General features: G+C 38.3%; 1 protein-coding gene across 1 annotated transcript in view; it reads left to right on the forward strand.

The window, feature by feature from the left end:
• LOC123310176 (N-acetylgalactosaminyltransferase 6-like) overlaps positions 1-22,425 on the forward strand; it is a 67,459-nt gene that overhangs the window by 13,976 nt on the left and 31,058 nt on the right. The gene's annotated exons all lie outside the window — the stretch shown is intronic.

A 22,425-nucleotide genomic window follows, 5' to 3' on the forward strand; every position in this document is an offset into this window, starting at 1 on the left:
TAACGACCTCAGGACCCCGCACATTTTTTACCCTTTCGTGCCCCCGCCTATGTGTTGACTGACGGTCGAGTGTCGACTCCCGTATGTCGTTCGTCGATCCGTCTTCAATAGTCGCGGTCCATCCCTGCGCGCTGTGCTCTTTACATTCTTTCGTGTTTGTGTTGTTTATGTTTTATGTAACCTAGATATTTTAACGAATTTCGAATTTGAGCTGAGTGTTTTTAATATTTCATAGGATTTTATATGTCGACAACAGTGAGGACCGATCGATTTTTCTGCTCACTTGAAAAGTCATAACAGGGCTGCTGCACCGTGAGTTTTTCACTTCCTATTTTCTTAAAAATCTTTGAATCTTGAATATATCTTCTCTCGTTGCAGTCGTCCTGTTACTTGACTCCTGAGGATGGTGATTTGATTCACCGAAACCGGTCGAGCGGACGTTGCTTTTGCAGTCTCCAAATAAAGTTTTCACCAAAAATAAGGCTCTCTTTTTTTCTATTCACTATCAATATGGTGAACGCCAAAGGGTTCAAAGAAGTCATGATGGTTGCTAGCCTGGCAGTTTTAACCCGTCTACTTTTCAAGTTGGGTAGAAAGACAGAAATCGCATCAGGTCACATCTGGTTCAACAAGACATGTCTCAGGGAGAACATTTGCCCAAACTACATATTGAGATCGTATAGGTTGAGCACAATCCGTCGCGAGGGGAATATTCTCCGCAACCACACGAGGATTAGGATAAGGAGGGAAATCGACAAGTGGCATTCCAACATCTATAGAAATAGAATAAAAATGAAGATTCTGGATGACATATTGCAGATGAGACTTCATCCTTTGGAGTTGGACGAGTTGCGGGTAAGGTTGCATGCCAAGTTACATAACCTATCCAGACATAGATTTAGATCACTTAATGATAAGCTACAAAGATTGAGGGATAGAGGTGACCCATTCCAAGTAGATCACACGACTCTTTCACCAATCAACCATACCTTCCACCCAAGGGTGAAACTCCTGACTACCACAAAGTTCTCAAGAGATGAGCTCAATTTTCTCGGCCTGGGATTGAAGTTTGCCCTTCCCCCCTCTGGTATCTCCGGAGTTAAGTCTCTCATTGCAGACTTGGAGTGTGCTATTCGCTCCATAGTTAAAGAACACTCAAACGCATTGTCCTCCAGATTGTACACCATTTTGAATAAGTACAAAGAGAGTATATCATCCTTCTCCACCCGCGACAAATTCGGAAACATTATAAAGTCAATAAGACAGAAGATATCCACCAATAAGCTTTTTGTTTCAAAGGCCGACAAGGGGAACTGTCTGGTGATTATGCCAAGGGACGATTACAAATCAATGGTGTTAGAATATATATCAGCAGATGGTTTCGTGAGACTGGAAAACGACCCTATAAAGCAATATCAGAAAGACTTCTCCAGCGTCGTCAACACCTATGCCCCTCAAGTGTGTGAGAGCTATAAGAAATTTCTGCCAATGAACCATGTCTCTCCCCGATTATATGGGCTACCAAAGATACACAAGCCAGCTATCTGCATAAGACCGGTTCTTTCATTTTGTGGCACCCTGGCGAGCGGCTTGGCACGATGGTTGAGCGACTATATCCACACCAATCTTCAATATCGGTCTCCACACAGCATTCTGAATTCCTCTGAACTAGTTGTGAATCTGAGAGACACCCACATACCCGATAACGCCATTTTGGTCTCTTTCGACGTCTCGAACCTCTTTACGAGTATACCCGTGTCCCAGACGATGAATTTGTTCAAGCACATCTTATGGACATCATCCCTGAGTGACGATCACTGTAAGAGCATCTTTCATCTAGTCGAGATCTGCTTAAAGCAGAATTATTTTTCGTTTGAGAACGTATTCTACAGAATGGAGGACGGTCTCGGGATGGGCAACCCGTTGTCTCAAAGTTTCGCTGAAATTTTTATGTCTTTCTTCGAAAGGAAGTTGGTTTTTAACACAGACAACCCTTATATAAAGAATATACTTTTCTGGTACAGATACGTCGATGACGTGATAGTTTGCTGGACAGGTGACCGCAGTGAATTGGACAACTTCCTACACTTGATCAATAGCTTACATCAGAGGATAAACTTCACTATGGAGATGGAAGTGGATTCTGAGATTCCATTCCTCGATCTTAAACTGAAGCGTATGAATAACCGAATATCGTTCAACATTTATCGGAAACCAACACAGACTGACCATATTATAAACTTCTGTTCTTCCCACCATTTAAGTCAACGCCTCTCAGGTCTCAGGTTCTTGATACATCGACTGTTCACCATACCACTTTCAAGTGAGGACTTCCAATCCGAGCTGAACATTATCAGGCATGTAGCAATCCGTAATGGATACGATCTTAGCTGGGTGGACTCCATGATGAGGAAGGAGGAGCTGAAACGTCTGAACAGTGAAGCTTCGGCTCTTCAACAACATAAGATTGACACTAAGTACATGAAACTGTCTTACATTGGATCTCTGTCTTCCCGAGTGGGAAATTTGTTCCACAACTACGATGTCAGAGTGGCCTATAAATCTACTAACACCCTATATAACCTCCTGGTACATAATAAAGATAGCATACCACCGCTAAAGCAAAGCGGAGTCTACAAATTGACATGTGGAGACCCAAACTGTAACGTTGTTTACATTGGAAGAACTGGTAGACCTCTTCAACAGAGAATTAACGAACACCTTCGAAGCCAAAAAAGAAGCAACTGCGATAAGTCAATATTCGGCAGACACCTGAGATTCACCGGTCACCCTTTCGACCCGGAGAAGGACGCTAAAATCATTCATCCATCCAGCTTTGGTTTGAGGCAGTGTGTGTTGGAGGAGATGGAGATTTTCTGCCACATCGAAGACAAGTCTCTGCTCGCTCTAAATTCTCTGTCCACGCACGATTTCCCACGCCTTTTCGATATGCTTAAGATGGAACCGGTTGTGGAGGAGACAACCCCGGTAGTGAGCGACTAACGACCTCAGGACCCCGCACATTTTTTACCCTTTCGTGCCCCCGCCTATGTGTTGACTGACGGTCGAGTGTCGACTCCCGTATGTCGTTCGTCGATCCGTCTTCAATAGTCGCGGTCCATCCCTGCGCGCTGTGCTCTTTACATTCTTTCGTGTTTGTGTTGTTTATGTTTTATGTAACCTAGATATTTTAACGAATTTCGAATTTGAGCTGAGTGTTTTTAATATTTCATAGGATTTTATATGTCGACAACAGTGAGGACCGATCGATTTTTCTGCTCACTTGAAAAGTCATAACAGGGCTGCTGCACCGTGAGTTTTTCACTTCCTATTTTCTTAAAAATCTTTGAATCTTGAATATATCTTCTCTCGTTGCAGTCGTCCTGTTACTTGACTCCTGAGGATGGTGATTTGATTCACCGAAACCGGTCGAGCGGACGTTGCTTTTGCAGTCTCCAAATAAAGTTTTCACCAAAAATAAGGCTCTCTTTTTTTCTATTCACTATCAATATGGTGAACGCCAAAGGGTTCAAAGAAGTCATGATGGTTGCTAGCCTGGCAGTTTTAACCCGTCTACTTTTCAAGTTGGGTAGAAAGACAGAAATCGCATCAGGTCACATCTGGTTCAACAAGACATGTCTCAGGGAGAACATTTGCCCAAACTACATATTGAGATCGTATAGGTTGAGCACAATCCGTCGCGAGGGGAATATTCTCCGCAACCACACGAGGATTAGGATAAGGAGGGAAATCGACAAGTGGCATTCCAACATCTATAGAAATAGAATAAAAATGAAGATTCTGGATGACATATTGCAGATGAGACTTCATCCTTTGGAGTTGGACGAGTTGCGGGTAAGGTTGCATGCCAAGTTACATAACCTATCCAGACATAGATTTAGATCACTTAATGATAAGCTACAAAGATTGAGGGATAGAGGTGACCCATTCCAAGTAGATCACACGACTCTTTCACCAATCAACCATACCTTCCACCCAAGGGTGAAACTCCTGACTACCACAAAGTTCTCAAGAGATGAGCTCAATTTTCTCGGCCTGGGATTGAAGTTTGCCCTTCCCCCCTCTGGTATCTCCGGAGTTAAGTCTCTCATTGCAGACTTGGAGTGTGCTATTCGCTCCATAGTTAAAGAACACTCAAACGCATTGTCCTCCAGATTGTACACCATTTTGAATAAGTACAAAGAGAGTATATCATCCTTCTCCACCCGCGACAAATTCGGAAACATTATAAAGTCAATAAGACAGAAGATATCCACCAATAAGCTTTTTGTTTCAAAGGCCGACAAGGGGAACTGTCTGGTGATTATGCCAAGGGACGATTACAAATCAATGGTGTTAGAATATATATCAGCAGATGGTTTCGTGAGACTGGAAAACGACCCTATAAAGCAATATCAGAAAGACTTCTCCAGCGTCGTCAACACCTATGCCCCTCAAGTGTGTGAGAGCTATAAGAAATTTCTGCCAATGAACCATGTCTCTCCCCGATTATATGGGCTACCAAAGATACACAAGCCAGCTATCTGCATAAGACCGGTTCTTTCATTTTGTGGCACCCTGGCGAGCGGCTTGGCACGATGGTTGAGCGACTATATCCACACCAATCTTCAATATCGGTCTCCACACAGCATTCTGAATTCCTCTGAACTAGTTGTGAATCTGAGAGACACCCACATACCCGATAACGCCATTTTGGTCTCTTTCGACGTCTCGAACCTCTTTACGAGTATACCCGTGTCCCAGACGATGAATTTGTTCAAGCACATCTTATGGACATCATCCCTGAGTGACGATCACTGTAAGAGCATCTTTCATCTAGTCGAGATCTGCTTAAAGCAGAATTATTTTTCGTTTGAGAACGTATTCTACAGAATGGAGGACGGTCTCGGGATGGGCAACCCGTTGTCTCAAAGTTTCGCTGAAATTTTTATGTCTTTCTTCGAAAGGAAGTTGGTTTTTAACACAGACAACCCTTATATAAAGAATATACTTTTCTGGTACAGATACGTCGATGACGTGATAGTTTGCTGGACAGGTGACCGCAGTGAATTGGACAACTTCCTACACTTGATCAATAGCTTACATCAGAGGATAAACTTCACTATGGAGATGGAAGTGGATTCTGAGATTCCATTCCTCGATCTTAAACTGAAGCGTATGAATAACCGAATATCGTTCAACATTTATCGGAAACCAACACAGACTGACCATATTATAAACTTCTGTTCTTCCCACCATTTAAGTCAACGCCTCTCAGGTCTCAGGTTCTTGATACATCGACTGTTCACCATACCACTTTCAAGTGAGGACTTCCAATCCGAGCTGAACATTATCAGGCATGTAGCAATCCGTAATGGATACGATCTTAGCTGGGTGGACTCCATGATGAGGAAGGAGGAGCTGAAACGTCTGAACAGTGAAGCTTCGGCTCTTCAACAACATAAGATTGACACTAAGTACATGAAACTGTCTTACATTGGATCTCTGTCTTCCCGAGTGGGAAATTTGTTCCACAACTACGATGTCAGAGTGGCCTATAAATCTACTAACACCCTATATAACCTCCTGGTACATAATAAAGATAGCATACCACCGCTAAAGCAAAGCGGAGTCTACAAATTGACATGTGGAGACCCAAACTGTAACGTTGTTTACATTGGAAGAACTGGTAGACCTCTTCAACAGAGAATTAACGAACACCTTCGAAGCCAAAAAAGAAGCAACTGCGATAAGTCAATATTCGGCAGACACCTGAGATTCACCGGTCACCCTTTCGACCCGGAGAAGGACGCTAAAATCATTCATCCATCCAGCTTTGGTTTGAGGCAGTGTGTGTTGGAGGAGATGGAGATTTTCTGCCACATCGAAGACAAGTCTCTGCTCGCTCTAAATTCTTTGTCCACGCACGATTTCCCACGCCTTTTCGATATGCTTAAGATGGAACCGGTTGTGGAGGAGACAACCCCGGTAGTGAGCGACTAACGACCTCAGGACCCCGCACATTTTTTACCCTTTCGTGCCCCCGCCTATGTGTTGACTGACGGTCGAGTGTCGACTCCCGTATGTCGTTCGTCGATCCGTCTTCAATAGTCGCGGTCCATCCCTGCGCGCTGTGCTCTTTACATTCTTTCGTGTTTGTGTTGTTTATGTTTTATGTAACCTAGATATTTTAACGAATTTCGAATTTGAGCTGAGTGTTTTTAATATTTCATAGGATTTTATATGTCGACAACAGTGAGGACCGATCGATTTTTCTGCTCACTTGAAAAGTCATAACAGGGCTGCTGCACCGTGAGTTTTTCACTTCCTATTTTCTTAAAAATCTTTGAATCTTGAATATATCTTCTCTCGTTGCAGTCGTCCTGTTACTTGACTCCTGAGGATGGTGATTTGATTCACCGAAACCGGTCGAGCGGACGTTGCTTTTGCAGTCTCCAAATAAAGTTTTCACCAAAAATAAGGCTCTCTTTTTTTCTATTCACTATCAATATGGTGAACGCCAAAGGGTTCAAAGAAGTCATGATGGTTGCTAGCCTGGCAGTTTTAACCCGTCTACTTTTCAAGTTGGGTAGAAAGACAGAAATCGCATCAGGTCACATCTGGTTCAACAAGACATGTCTCAGGGAGAACATTTGCCCAAACTACATATTGAGATCGTATAGGTTGAGCACAATCCGTCGCGAGGGGAATATTCTCCGCAACCACACGAGGATTAGGATAAGGAGGGAAATCGACAAGTGGCATTCCAACATCTATAGAAATAGAATAAAAATGAAGATTCTGGATGACATATTGCAGATGAGACTTCATCCTTTGGAGTTGGACGAGTTGCGGGTAAGGTTGCATGCCAAGTTACATAACCTATCCAGACATAGATTTAGATCACTTAATGATAAGCTACAAAGATTGAGGGATAGAGGTGACCCATTCCAAGTAGATCACACGACTCTTTCACCAATCAACCATACCTTCCACCCAAGGGTGAAACTCCTGACTACCACAAAGTTCTCAAGAGATGAGCTCAATTTTCTCGGCCTGGGATTGAAGTTTGCCCTTCCCCCCTCTGGTATCTCCGGAGTTAAGTCTCTCATTGCAGACTTGGAGTGTGCTATTCGCTCCATAGTTAAAGAACACTCAAACGCATTGTCCTCCAGATTGTACACCATTTTGAATAAGTACAAAGAGAGTATATCATCCTTCTCCACCCGCGACAAATTCGGAAACATTATAAAGTCAATAAGACAGAAGATATCCACCAATAAGCTTTTTGTTTCAAAGGCCGACAAGGGGAACTGTCTGGTGATTATGCCAAGGGACGATTACAAATCAATGGTGTTAGAATATATATCAGCAGATGGTTTCGTGAGACTGGAAAACGACCCTATAAAGCAATATCAGAAAGACTTCTCCAGCGTCGTCAACACCTATGCCCCTCAAGTGTGTGAGAGCTATAAGAAATTTCTGCCAATGAACCATGTCTCTCCCCGATTATATGGGCTACCAAAGATACACAAGCCAGCTATCTGCATAAGACCGGTTCTTTCATTTTGTGGCACCCTGGCGAGCGGCTTGGCACGATGGTTGAGCGACTATATCCACACCAATCTTCAATATCGGTCTCCACACAGCATTCTGAATTCCTCTGAACTAGTTGTGAATCTGAGAGACACCCACATACCCGATAACGCCATTTTGGTCTCTTTCGACGTCTCGAACCTCTTTACGAGTATACCCGTGTCCCAGACGATGAATTTGTTCAAGCACATCTTATGGACATCATCCCTGAGTGACGATCACTGTAAGAGCATCTTTCATCTAGTCGAGATCTGCTTAAAGCAGAATTATTTTTCGTTTGAGAACGTATTCTACAGAATGGAGGACGGTCTCGGGATGGGCAACCCGTTGTCTCAAAGTTTCGCTGAAATTTTTATGTCTTTCTTCGAAAGGAAGTTGGTTTTTAACACAGACAACCCTTATATAAAGAATATACTTTTCTGGTACAGATACGTCGATGACGTGATAGTTTGCTGGACAGGTGACCGCAGTGAATTGGACAACTTCCTACACTTGATCAATAGCTTACATCAGAGGATAAACTTCACTATGGAGATGGAAGTGGATTCTGAGATTCCATTCCTCGATCTTAAACTGAAGCGTATGAATAACCGAATATCGTTCAACATTTATCGGAAACCAACACAGACTGACCATATTATAAACTTCTGTTCTTCCCACCATTTAAGTCAACGCCTCTCAGGTCTCAGGTTCTTGATACATCGACTGTTCACCATACCACTTTCAAGTGAGGACTTCCAATCCGAGCTGAACATTATCAGGCATGTAGCAATCCGTAATGGATACGATCTTAGCTGGGTGGACTCCATGATGAGGAAGGAGGAGCTGAAACGTCTGAACAGTGAAGCTTCGGCTCTTCAACAACATAAGATTGACACTAAGTACATGAAACTGTCTTACATTGGATCTCTGTCTTCCCGAGTGGGAAATTTGTTCCACAACTACGATGTCAGAGTGGCCTATAAATCTACTAACACCCTATATAACCTCCTGGTACATAATAAAGATAGCATACCACCGCTAAAGCAAAGCGGAGTCTACAAATTGACATGTGGAGACCCAAACTGTAACGTTGTTTACATTGGAAGAACTGGTAGACCTCTTCAACAGAGAATTAACGAACACCTTCGAAGCCAAAAAAGAAGCAACTGCGATAAGTCAATATTCGGCAGACACCTGAGATTCACCGGTCACCCTTTCGACCCGGAGAAGGACGCTAAAATCATTCATCCATCCAGCTTTGGTTTGAGGCAGTGTGTGTTGGAGGAGATGGAGATTTTCTGCCACATCGAAGACAAGTCTCTGCTCGCTCTAAATTCTCTGTCCACGCACGATTTCCCACGCCTTTTCGATATGCTTAAGATGGAACCGGTTGTGGAGGAGACAACCCCGGTAGTGAGCGACTAACGACCTCAGGACCCCGCACATTTTTTACCCTTTCGTGCCCCCGCCTATGTGTTGACTGACGGTCGAGTGTCGACTCCCGTATGTCGTTCGTCGATCCGTCTTCAATAGTCGCGGTCCATCCCTGCGCGCTGTGCTCTTTACATTCTTTCGTGTTTGTGTTGTTTATGTTTTATGTAACCTAGATATTTTAACGAATTTCGAATTTGAGCTGAGTGTTTTTAATATTTCATAGGATTTTATATGTCGACAACAGTGAGGACCGATCGATTTTTCTGCTCACTTGAAAAGTCATAACAGGGCTGCTGCACCGTGAGTTTTTCACTTCCTATTTTCTTGAAAATCTTTGAATCTTGAATATATCTTCTCTCGTTGCAGTCGTCCTGTTACTTGACTCCTGAGGATGGTGATTTGATTCACCGAAACCGGTCGAGCGGACGTTGCTTTTGCAGTCTCCAAATAAAGTTTTCACCAAAAATAAGGCTCTCTTTTTTTCTATTCACTATCAATATGGTGAACGCCAAAGGGTTCAAAGAAGTCATTAAAATTTTCGTTTGGTTCGTTGTCAACGTCTGTGTAATTCGAAGTATTTTTGACCTTTTGATTTTCATTGATGAGAGCAACAAGAATATCACATATTTTTCAAAAATTTCAAGAAACAAACAATCACGTCCTTCAAAGTACCTTTGACTAATATTTACAACATTACTACTGGAGGGAGGAGCACCAAATATGGCGGGCGGAATCTGGTATCGTGGGCATATTTAATGAATAATCATAATATCTCGGAAACAACTGCATATTGTTATGTGAACAGGTGTTTTCCACTATGAAACTATGAATAGCAGCGTAAGCAACCGACTATAAATGTGCCTACAGATTACTCTAACCTGACGTGGGCCCATGTCATAATGCGCATGATTCAAAAATCTAACATCGGATTTTGCGCGGAAGCGTTCAATGTGGGAACGTGGGAATACACGTGTCAACGTCACGTCTGACTAATTTAACGCTTCCGCAAAAAATTCTATATTAGATTTTGGAATAATGCATATTATGACTTGGGCCCACGTCACGTCAGAGTAATCTGTTGGCACCTTTAGTGACCAGCTTTTAGCATCATCACGGCCAATTTCTACCAGAGTATGGACAATTCTTAGAAGCTGAATCACAGTTTCATTTTTCACATACTCTTCCGTATCCTACCGAACAATAATTAATTTTTGTCATTTTTTTTACTTTTCTAGGATGTTAGTCATGTTTGATGTAAAAATCGAAAAAAGTTAATCACTTGTAAAAATGTGTATTTTTTTTGGCCCGCCTAGGTAATTTTTCATTTTCCCCTCAAAGAGTTTGCCCATGCCTGGTCTACACTGTTTTTTGAGTTTCCGTAAGTGGTCCTCTTTTTGCTGGATGATTTTCACCAATTTCTTTTTCCTGGGTGAAGTGTGTATCATGAAGAAATTTTCTATATCTCTGAAAATTCTGCCTCTTCGTTTGGGTGTTTGTGGCTGATCCAACTGCATACTATGAGAGGACCCCTCTGCATCTAAAAACAATGTGAACTTCAATTTTTATATACCTACAGTTTTTGAGAATTTTCAATTCCTCTCATATTGAAATATTCTTGATAACAGCATACAAACAAAGGAAAAAGGGCGCCAAAGTTTATTTTGAATCGGGGCGTTGTATACACTAGAGAGCCGGTCCTGATTTAAAACATACCTAAATTTAATAATATCAGATTCGATTGGCATATCATTGCTACTTTCAGATACAATAAATCTGCTTTCTTCACATTTTTCTGGCGTTGCAGAAGTCGAAGCGAGTGATTTATTTAAGAACTGCATTGGAACTGCATCTCTGAGCAGTCTATGATTTATAGAATCTGTGTATGACTCTAGAGTGAAATGTTTAGAGCATATTCTGTAATTTCGGAGATTCTCTCCCATGAATCTCATTCCTAGTTTTTCTTGCCAGATTTTGGATCTGAAAATATAAAAAATAACATTGTATTCACAGTTATCACTGGTATAAATATCTTCAACTTACTTGTTAATATTATTTGGAAATCGATGCATTTTTGGTACTTCATCTTCTCCAGCTCCACAAATAAAACATTTAACCATTTTAAAAGAATAATTTGTCATAAACAAAGTCTCACAAAATTTAAATTTCAAACCACTGTCACTCAGTTGACGCATGTGTAGGTGTATTCCGTGTTGCCACAAGTATTTGCATAATTTGTCATAAACAAAGTCTCACAAAATTTAAATTTCAAACCACTGTCACTCAGTTGACGCATGTGTAGGTGTATTCCGTGTTGCCACAAGTATTTGCACGTGGACTGATGAACATAGAATAGCGCTTTCGCCATTGGAAATGGAACATTGATTTTGTTAATTATCTCGCAATGGCAGTTTATATTTATACATTTGGCAACGCCAGCAAAACCGTATGCAGCGCCTCTACATACAGGGCCGTTGATGTAGACAAAGATAGATTTATGTTATTTTCAGTGAAATAGACAAAGATGATTGACATAGCCTGAATCGGACAAATTTAGTGAAGGAGTTGACCGTCTCGTTGTTGTCTCTGGCTAGGTGTAAATTTTTGACATTTCTGGTTATGTGCCACATCCTAACGAATCCAGAGATACGAAGATGATAGCACTATCCTAAGTAGACCACGAAGTGAAAGACGCCCAGTTCTTAATAAGAGGCAAGATCGTTATTTAGTCAATTATCATGCTCAAAGACATCGGCATGATCCCAACCACTGCCTTACGAATTCACATGCAGCGCACATTTGATCTTGTTTTATCAACCTCTATTGTTAGAAGACGGCTTCATTGTGCAAATCTTCTCTTGAGGCGGTATTTGAGGTTACCAACTTCACTACAACGGCCCAGAACTGTTCGTTTAGAATGGGCGAGGGATCATGGTGGAAGGCTTTTGCAGAGGTCCTTGCCGTCTTCAGAGACTGGCCTTCCTCGCCAGATTGCTCCATATCCAGGCGGGACAAAATAATGAAAGGGTTCTTGAGCAAGACCAAATCAACAGATTGCCGTGGCCTGCGAACTCACCTGATCAGAAGCCCATCAGAAACTTGTAGGATTTGCGACTTATCAACGCCCCCAGAAATGTTGGTTTGATCATTGGCGTTGCGAAATGAGATTGCAATGCTAGGGTGAGCAGTACGGTCAGTACGGAACTATACTATGACCATTGTTGTTATTGTTTTCATAACCACTAAAGCTAATCGTTTTTTGAGTGTTGATTTTGGATGCGTGTTTAGATGTTGAAATAGACTAACAGTTAATAAAATGACTTTTCGCTCAGTGAATTTAATTAACTGTGTATACTATCATTCGAATCTAGGTGCTCCTCAGGGCCCGATTTCTATAGTTACAGCCATACTCGGGTTACTCTGGCTGCCACCAGAGAGCGTATCGCTTACTTTGCAACGCGTATTGCTGCTGTGGAAGCGTGGAATAACATCCCCAAGGAGACAAAATGATAAGAGTGTGATTTTTTTCAATGCATCGACGAGTAAATCTTGGAAAGAAGAGGAGGACATACAGACTATTGAACCGTTTGCACTGGTAATATTTGTTAAGATATTCCACAAACCTTCATGTTTCAGAAAATGATCTCAGAAATGAACCTCTTGACGCTGTGTTTATTTTCAAAAAATAAGTACATGCGGAACTTACGTGTTTCAGCGTCTTAATTAAAAGATACTGGCTGAGAAACTGTAAATTTAGTTTTTTAAGAGACTTTTGTGTTTCTCCTGATAACCACAAAATTAAGAAAAATACAAAGATTATGGTAGGATTCCATTTTCCGTGAGCTTTAGAACTAGCCCACAGACTTACGCCTAGTAAGCCTGTATATGGGGGATTCATAGCTGAAGTGAACCAAGTCTAGTTTTAAAATAAATGGCTTAGAAGTTGTTCATCACCAATTAATTCAAAAGTGACTTTTTTAGATTTTAAAATGTTAGAATGTACGCATATGCTTACATTCACATTTTGAATTAATTCGTGATGAACAACTTCCGAGTCATTTAACTCAAAACTAGGCTGCATGGACTTGGTTCACTTCAGCTATGAACCCCTCATATATAAAGGGTGATTTCAGATTCGTTCAACTTCCGGTGAATTCTACATTATTTCAATGTGTCAATTACATATCATTCTCAGAAAATTCTTGTGAAATCTGAAAGAACCCTTAAAATTTCCTCAAATAGGACTTAATTCCAATGTAGTAGTAACTTGTAGATTTTTGCATGAAAATTCCTAACTTTTTAGCTTCATAGAAGACATACCAATGCTTTTCTTTCATTAATTACAAATTCAATTGAATATGGTGTTTATATTAAAGGTGAATATCGGCACAAGGAACATGAAATTAAAACAACTATTCTCTCACCGACGTTTCGGTAATTTTATTTCCTTCATCAGGCTACAACAAAAGGTAATTGTTACCAAGCGTTCAGGTTGAGTCAAAAAACAACAGAAAGGTCCAGAATATAAAAAGAAGAGGTCAAAAATATAAAAACTAATATATGAATAAAATGTGAACAATGGAATGACTGAAAAGAAGGAATCAAAAATTTTTACATAATTTATCCAAAAAATTTTTGATTCCTTCTTAATATATGTACAGGGTGGGCAAAATTCGTTGTCTACTGAGGGGATGTCGAGAACTACAGCACCTAGAAGAAAACGGACGGCATATTCTCGAGCTCTTTTTTCTTGACTAATCCAAATCTGAAAACAGATCCAGCCTAACGTTCATAGATTTTGAGTTATGAACGAAGACTGAGAAATTGTCATTTTTAATGAAGCTGAATAACTCGCTTATTTGAACTCGTATTCGAAATCTGTTGTTACATTCTACAGGCACTTTTTTATGAGGAATTCGAATATGATATCAATAAATTTTTGGATGAAGTCATTTTCGAGATACGACAGGGATTTCTGATTTTTCAAATATAAACTATAGTTGAAAGTTCTTTGATCTTGCTGCAATTTCTTTGCTGATTTCAAAAATGTATCATATGTTGCTATTCACATGAATGTTACACGAGAAAAAAATTCAATACTTTTTCCTGCTTTTCGATTCTCTGTTGCATTATAAGTAGGCTGGTGTAACCTAACTTCATAATTTTATAATAAATAAGTAAATTGTCTTTTCTATTTAAACCTCTGTTGTGAATACACAAGTGAAATAAAATAACATGAACATGAGTAAATAAACGCCAATCAATAAATTTTTGAATGAAGTCATTTTCGAGATACGACAGGGATTTCTGATTTTTTAAATATAAACTATAGTTGAAAGTTCTTTCATCTTGCTGCAATTTTTTTGCTGATTTCAAAAATGCATCATATGTTGCTATTCACATGAATGTTACACGATAAAAAAATTCAATACTTTTTCCTGCTTTTCGATTCTCTGTTGCATTATAAGTAGGCTGGCGTAACCTAATTTTATAATAAATAAGTAAATTGTCTTTTCTATTTAAACCTCTGTTGTGAATACACAAGTGAAATAAAATAACATGAACATGAGTAAATAAACGTCAAATAAGATAATTCTGGAGCAAATTCGGGCTCATGGGTTAATTTAGCCCACTTATTTTATAAACAACTATATTATTTTCTTCTTGACAAAATTTCACTAGGGTCTAGGGCTGCCATAAATGTTGCAACAGGATAGTGACACACAGAATTTGAAAACTCATCTGATTGGTTTTAATTGATTCAATAATCATCTGAGGATAAGAGAAAGGCGCACGGATATTGGCTTGTTTTTTTTTACTAGGTAGTTGGGTTACACTTCATTTTCTCCGATAAAATTAAACATATCCATTGAAAATCTTTACATACTTCTATTATAAATGTATAAAAGTCTGTCGGTTTGTTTGTTTGTATGTTTGTCTTCAAGTAAATCTGGAACCCGAATGCCCGATTTGATAGGAATTTCACTGTTGTGCAGAGAATCTATTCAAGTAGGTTTTCCTGTAAAATTCATTCCTATATGATGAAGAGATGAGATGATATAAACAAGTCGTGAATGAAGCCGTTAATTTCAGGATTTGATATCTGACGCTGGGTGAACTGCGTACAAGTTTGTAAAGTTCAAATAGTTCTATGAGAATGTTCGCTATGTCATCTATATAAGACCCACGATAACCAATTTTCGCATTTTTAATTCAATCCAAAATAATGTTTTATTTGAAAAGGGCTTTTGACTGGCATGGTATAAGTTAATATAAAAAATGAATGAGACCCTTATATGCGACATTCACTCCTGAACGAGAGTGCTCCTTACATCATAGTTTTCTAACGAATATTTCGCGAGATATGACTGGTCGAAGATCAGGTATGAATGGAATTAGCATTTCGATTTGGACAATGAACGTAGGACGTTGCTTGATCGAGGTATAGGGAATTGTTATTTTTTTTAGAATACGTTGCGCTTATCTTTCGATAATTGGAGTTTGTAAGTTTATTTTTAGTTTTCTTCTAGCTTTATATTGCTTTCTCACGTCTATTTGATCCACAAAATCTGCTCATTATGGCATCGAATGGAAATGCACATAATGGGTTGTATGTATAAAGAAGAGTATTTGCTAGTACTGTAATACTTTCTTTGTCAGTTGCTCAAAAAATGTAAGTTCCTTTCAATAAACTGAAGTAAAATAATTTACTACTTCTTCGTGCATATGCCCCAATATAGTGCACACTAGGGAAATACTACGTGAGCGCACATCTTTAGCTTTCCACTCATCGGACATTTTTGACCAGGACAACTCAATAACTCACCGGAAACTAGGGAGTGAAAGTGGGACATTCCGGTGTACCGGGACGTATGGCAGACCAACTCTAAGTTCAACTTAAGAATTGGAATATGCAAAAACATAAGTCACATCATATAAAGAAATCGAAAGTTACACTACAGCCATTTCCAGTTAAACCGCTTAATCCCCTTGTCCAAAATTCCAATCCGATATTTTGGAAGATGTAGATTTTTTGGGGGAGAGCCTGATTCCTGTGACACCTTCTGTCTAGGCACGGAGGATATTTTGAATTATTTATTTATTTAATACAAACGGCGGAGCCAATATTCATTCTCCATAGAATAATCAAATCATCGAACAAAGAGAAAAAAAAAGAAACAACAAAATTTCTGAATTCAATCAAAATAGCAAAAATCGAACCAGATTGTAGTTGCATATTCATCTGTCAAGGAGATATAGGAAAGGAGGCGCAGGTCACCAGTTCGTCGGGAAAATGATGACGACATTGGACACCTATGTCAAGCTGAATTTACAGAACTGGTGTCGTTAGCAGTGGCGTAGGTTATCTGGACGTAAATTGTTTAGAATAATCGTTAGGAAAGAAACTTCGTCGTTAGTGTGTGCTGAGAAGACTTTTAAAAGTTATTGGTACTTTATAAATAAGTTTGTCAATGTAGAAAATGTTGCATAATTGAAACGAGTGCGTTATTTCGAAAACTGAAATTTGAATGTTCAGTCTATAATTAATAATTATTCAATTCATTTTGCAGATCCTTATTTGAAATTCGTTCGATGCAATTCAAAATGATGTGCAATATTTTTCAGGTCTACAATATAAGAATATGCCAGTATTCAAAGGTTGATTTAGATATTTTGAACGGAAAATCCCTATTGATAGAAGTATCCACAAGGCGAAAAATATCAAAAAGGCCTAGTGACAAAAATTTACAATAATATTGATTGTCCGAAAGATTTACTGGGTTGTTTTGTGAATCTGAGAAAAGTTATTCGTGTCAAATACTCTAATATGCTACTTAAAAAGTCGAAGGGACAGAAGCATAAAAGGGATCTCTCTTTGCACCTACAAATTGGCAACAATACGCACAAAATAATTAATTAATTTCCTGTTTTTTGCTTCCATCATAAAATAAATTTTTCCTATGGATCCCACATATGCATATTATTTCGCCCCATTTGACTTCGATGCTCCCTTCTCCAGCAATTTTTCATTTTGATTTATAACGATGATCTATCGAATATTGAAGTTTGTCCTATCTACTTTGGGCGTTTAGGCTATATATTCCATATTCAATTTCATTATATCAATAAATTTTTGATTAGTGAGCTAATAATTCCTATTTGAATGATATGGGAGAGTTTACGTTTGAAATTAAAATCGAGGAACAATATAATTCAAAAATTAGCTGGTTCTTCATGGGGTGCTGATGCCATCACACTTCGTACGGCAGCTTTGGCCCTAGTTTTTTCTGCTGCTGAGTACTGTTGCTCTGTTTGGTTCAACAGTGCTCACGTCAATAAAATCGACACCATACTCAATGATTCTATGAGGATCGTTACGGGGACTATCAAATCTACACCTTTGCATTGGTTACCCGTTCTGTCAAACATCGTACCACCTCATATTCGCCGACAGGTGGCAGTCTCGAAGTCTTGGAATAAATTCCATTCCTACCCAAATTCATTTCCAATTTTATCATATTTACCAGATTCTAGAAGTGCCAGATTAAAATCTCGTAAGCCTTTATGGACTAATGATTTTCTGTATTCAACTAATAACCATAAAGAATTTTGGCAATCAGAATGGAATTCATGTAATCTCTTTAATAAAGATTTGATTACTGATCCTTCAAAAAAAGTTCCTGGCTTTGATCTTCCAAGAAAAATTTGGTGTACACTAAATCGACTGAGGACTGGCCATGGTCGGTGTAATAGCATGCTCTTTAGGTGGAATGCTGTTGATAGTCCAAGATGTGAGTGTGGTGCAGAAGAAGAAACTATAGACCACTTGGTGAACAGTTGTGGAATATATCGTTTTCGGGGTGGTTTCGAAGGTATTCATTCGGTTACCGATTCTTTTTTGAGTTGGGTTACTAATTTCAAAATTATTTAATGAGTAATATAAAATGCAACACACCCCTCTCGTTTTTTCTTTCTTTTTTGTTTTCAGATTATTCTTCGTCAACCATCATAGTACAAAGAATGGGAGGAAGTTTTTGGATTTTGGCATATGAAGAAGATGTCCTTCAATTTCAATTATTTTCAGCTTATTCTTTACACAAATACATCATCATTACACTTATACGGGCAAACAGAGAGTTTTTTCTGAGGTTTTTATCTCTGTTTTTTTCATGTATCATACGAAGATATGTATGGTACCCCGTTGACATTTTTCCTCTGCTTACACTGAGATCTGGAACCTGGAACAGGTTTTTAGGATCTGTTTCTTGTTCCATTTCTTTACACCCGCTTCATTGTTATTTTCAGATTGTAAAAGTTTGTAACACTCTTTTTCAAAAGAATATATATATATATATATTTCCACAGGCATATTTAGGTCAGATAATCATATAGCGACATTTTTTCTTCTTTTCATTTAGCTCATATGCCTTCAGTACTGAACTTCAGAACTATATTGCTGTTGGTGTACTTCAAATTCCAAACGTCTGCACTAACTGTTCTCGTATATCTATACTATACTATACTATATCATTCATGTTATTGTGATAAATTCAATTTCATAACTCTGGATGTAGAAGTTTCTGATCCAATATGTTAAAAACCAACGTTTTCCCTGCAGGACATATCGTTCTACTTAAAAATGTACATCTTACCTCGTCTGTTTGTTTACACCTCAGTTCAGTGATGTGAAATTTCTAATCTACGCCAATGCGCGCTAGTGTGACGTCATTGGACGCAGCCGAGTATTTCCGATCTGCACTTGCTCCTCCTTTCCTATATCTCCTTGTTCATCTGTCTCAAAATTTCTATGCTAAACATAAGATGTCTAAAACACTGGTGTGTCCACTTGTCACTTTTGCAAGCATCAACAAATAGGGGATAAAGGATCAGTTTCGTGGCGGCGCCACCATGTCATTTGCTTTGTTCTATCCTTGTTCTAGCAAAGGAAGTCCAATGATACTTTCTCATTTTATTTTGTTTTCGTTGATATCGAATATCGAACAACGAGCTCAAAATATGAACTTTCTCATTTTGTCAGCTGTTGAGGAATATTTGCGATTTACAGTTTATTTTTTGTTGTAAAAACAAATCTGTCAATAATTCAACACGATTAGTTTATATTTACTATTCTTCTTGAAGATAATTTCTGTTTGAAAAATTGTATTCATAAGAAGGGTAATTCAATATGATTTTGATAAAACACAGTTGTTTCATCAATTATCCAATATATTCAGTTGACGGAAAGGGAATTTTCTCGTGAAGAATATTTGAGAGACGAATAGATTCATGTATTTCTGTTCACATCATATTGCGTATTTCCAATACAGTTCCTTTGAAATATTGCTGAAGTTGCCATAAAACTTAGCTATATACGTCCCGAATGTTCGTTCATCTGACTTGGTTCTGCCTCAAATTCCAACAACATCGAATTCTTAGCTGTAGTTCTTGATTGTCCATACAGAAAACTGGACGACATGTTGAATAAATGAATGTTCTACACCCTTTCTCGAAACTAATACATTTTCACATACCATTTCCAAAATAATCAGAATTTTATTAAAATACTAACAGCGGGTTTCATAAAACTTTTACTGCCCGATCGACGAATTGACAGTCACTGGATTTCAAAAACAAAATCAGTAAAACTTTTTCATTCCTACATATATTGAACAAGAAGCAATTTAGAATCATTGAATAGATGTATATAGATCATAATTCGATTCGAGAATTGAATTCCGAATTCTTATGGCTGAATTATTGATTGAAAACAAATTGACGTTTATCTGTCAATCAAGCGTTGATTCACCGATCGAGCTTTATGAAACCGGGGGCTAAAGTTGCAGATTTTTGAACTATTTTTCTTAATCATGAGGCCAGTTTGTGAAAAAGGATATCGATTTTAAATTATATTGAACTAAGATTATTGTTTTATCTCCCCTAATTGAAAGTATTTTAAGTAGTTAATCGATAACCTAAGTAAATGTAAATGAAACAATTGTTTTTTCTACATGATTTTTATTACTCAGAATAATATGGGAGAAAAACGCTATCCTTAATCACAAATTGGCCTTGTGATTGAAAAAATGGTTCGAAAATCGGCAACTTTAGGTTAGATTTTTTCAGAAACGGTACATTTTCGCTCAACTCTTGTTGGTGTCATTCGATAGCATTTGATCCACTCTATCGTGGTGTGACGTTTGATTCACTAGTTCTGGGACAGCCTGTATACAACATATTCGTAAGTCGTAGGAAAATATTCAAATTATTTTCAAATATCAATTGACAATGCTCGGTCAAATTCGAAACAGCGCTACCTACAGTGGGAAAAATGAAACTGACCCGATATCCCCGACAAAAATGAAACAAAATCGAATCAGTGAGTATACCATAATTTTAGACATCTTAGCCTCCATCTCTATGCCTCAAGAGGAGTTTATACCACGGGACTTTCCCGCCATCCTTATAAGGTAAAGGGGGAAACACTACCAGAATGTGGGGAGTTGCCAGAACACTTGAACGATGAGTAGAAGTTACGAATATTACAATAGTTTCTACTTTCATCGAAAAGATGGCAGCACTTATCGAACGTCTTTTTTCAATTTTACCAGGATACGTATCGTAGCTAATGGCGAGACTTTTCGAGAAATTTTTTCCTCTGGAAATTCATAGAAGTGATAATTTCACCTCGGAAAGTTAATAACATGAATGAAAATTTGTTCTTCGATGAAATGTTTTTTTCTACAAGCGTGCGAGTTCAACCTTTTTCTCGCACACATTTCAAGTTGCAAAGAGTACCTTTCCCGCACGCAAATAAATAATTATAGAGTAAATTAAATTCTATCATATCTCTATGCACCGAACGCCAACATGGGAAACCCATGGTAACGACATGCAGAATTAAGTCATTATATATGAATCAATCGAATGAGATATGATCTATTTCGTAAAATGGATATTTTTATATATTTCAAGCGCTTGTAAAAAAAATATTGTTCCTAACTCTTGCGGAAAGTGTCTTGCCCGCACGAAACTGCCGTTGCTCGAACGATGCGAAGCAGAGTTCGGGTAAGCAGTTGAGTATCACTTTCCGCACATGATAGGAAAATAACTATTCTTTCGGAAACTCGTGAATCGATTGTTCCCAATTTTGGATATGTTCTTAAGGCTGACAGTGACTTCTAGAAAAAAATTATGATCTTCATCGGCTTGAAGAATTCGTTAAAAATGAAATTTGTATTTTTCATTTCAATTTTTAACCATGATACAATTCTGGCACAATTATGAAACAATTTTTTTCGGAAACCTCATCCTTTTTTCTATGAGATCGTGATATTTTCGAATCTCAAAAAAAGGTACGCCAAAGTGAAAAAAGGGCTCACACACCTAGGGAATTTGACTACTTCATTTTAAGTACTTTCCTAGTAGTATAGGTCATATTTATACAGGGTGGTCCAGATCGTAACCAAGAAATTTTAACCACGTATTCTATATCAAAAATAAGCACTAGTTTGTCATATAAACATATGTCGAAAAATGTTTCCTCTCCGAGATACGGGGTGGTAAAATTATAGAAAAAAAATGTTTTTTATTGATAACTTTCACGCTGCTTGAAATATTTATATGAAATTTGAGACATAGGTTTTGAGTGTCAAGGAGCACTTTTCGCATAATATCATTTCTTTTTTATTCTACCAGTGGCGTCCGTACTGCAGCGAGAATTAATATTTTCAGATAAAAAAATGATACGCCACTGATTTTTCCGACAATAAAAATCATTATTCAAATCATTATTTAATTTGGAGCAAATTGGGTCTTTTGACTTTTTGCTGTACGAGGCACCGTTTCCGGTTAAAAAAATTAACACACATTTTCATGTATGAAGAAATCGCCGAAATTTGATATGAGGTACATAATGATAATAAGACTATTTTTGCTACATCAAATTTTGGCGATTTCTTCATGCATGAGAATGTGTTTTATTTTTTTAACCGGAAACGGTGCCTCGTATAGCAAAAAGTCAAGAAACCGAATTTGCTCCAAATTAAATAAGGATTTAAATAGTAATTTTTGTTGTTGGAAAACCCAGTGGCGTAACATTTTTTTATCTGAAAATATTCAGTCTCGCCGCAGTACGGACGCCACTGGTAGAATAAAAAAGAAATTATAATATGCAAAAAGTGCCCCTTGACGCTCAAAACCTATGTCTCAAATTTCATCAAAATTTTTCAAGCAGTGTGAAAGTTATTAATAAGAAACTTTTTTTCCTATAATTTCAACACCCTGCATCTCGGAGAGGAAACATTTCTCGACATATGTTTATATGAAAAACTAGGGCTTATTTTTGATGTAGAATACGTGGTTAAAATTTCTTGGTTACGATTTGGACCACCCCGTATATTTTAGTTCCGTTATTGA

Source organism: Coccinella septempunctata, chromosome 3 (assembly GCF_907165205.1).
Source record: "Coccinella septempunctata chromosome 3, icCocSept1.1, whole genome shotgun sequence".
Taxonomy (NCBI): domain Eukaryota; kingdom Metazoa; phylum Arthropoda; class Insecta; order Coleoptera; family Coccinellidae; genus Coccinella; species Coccinella septempunctata.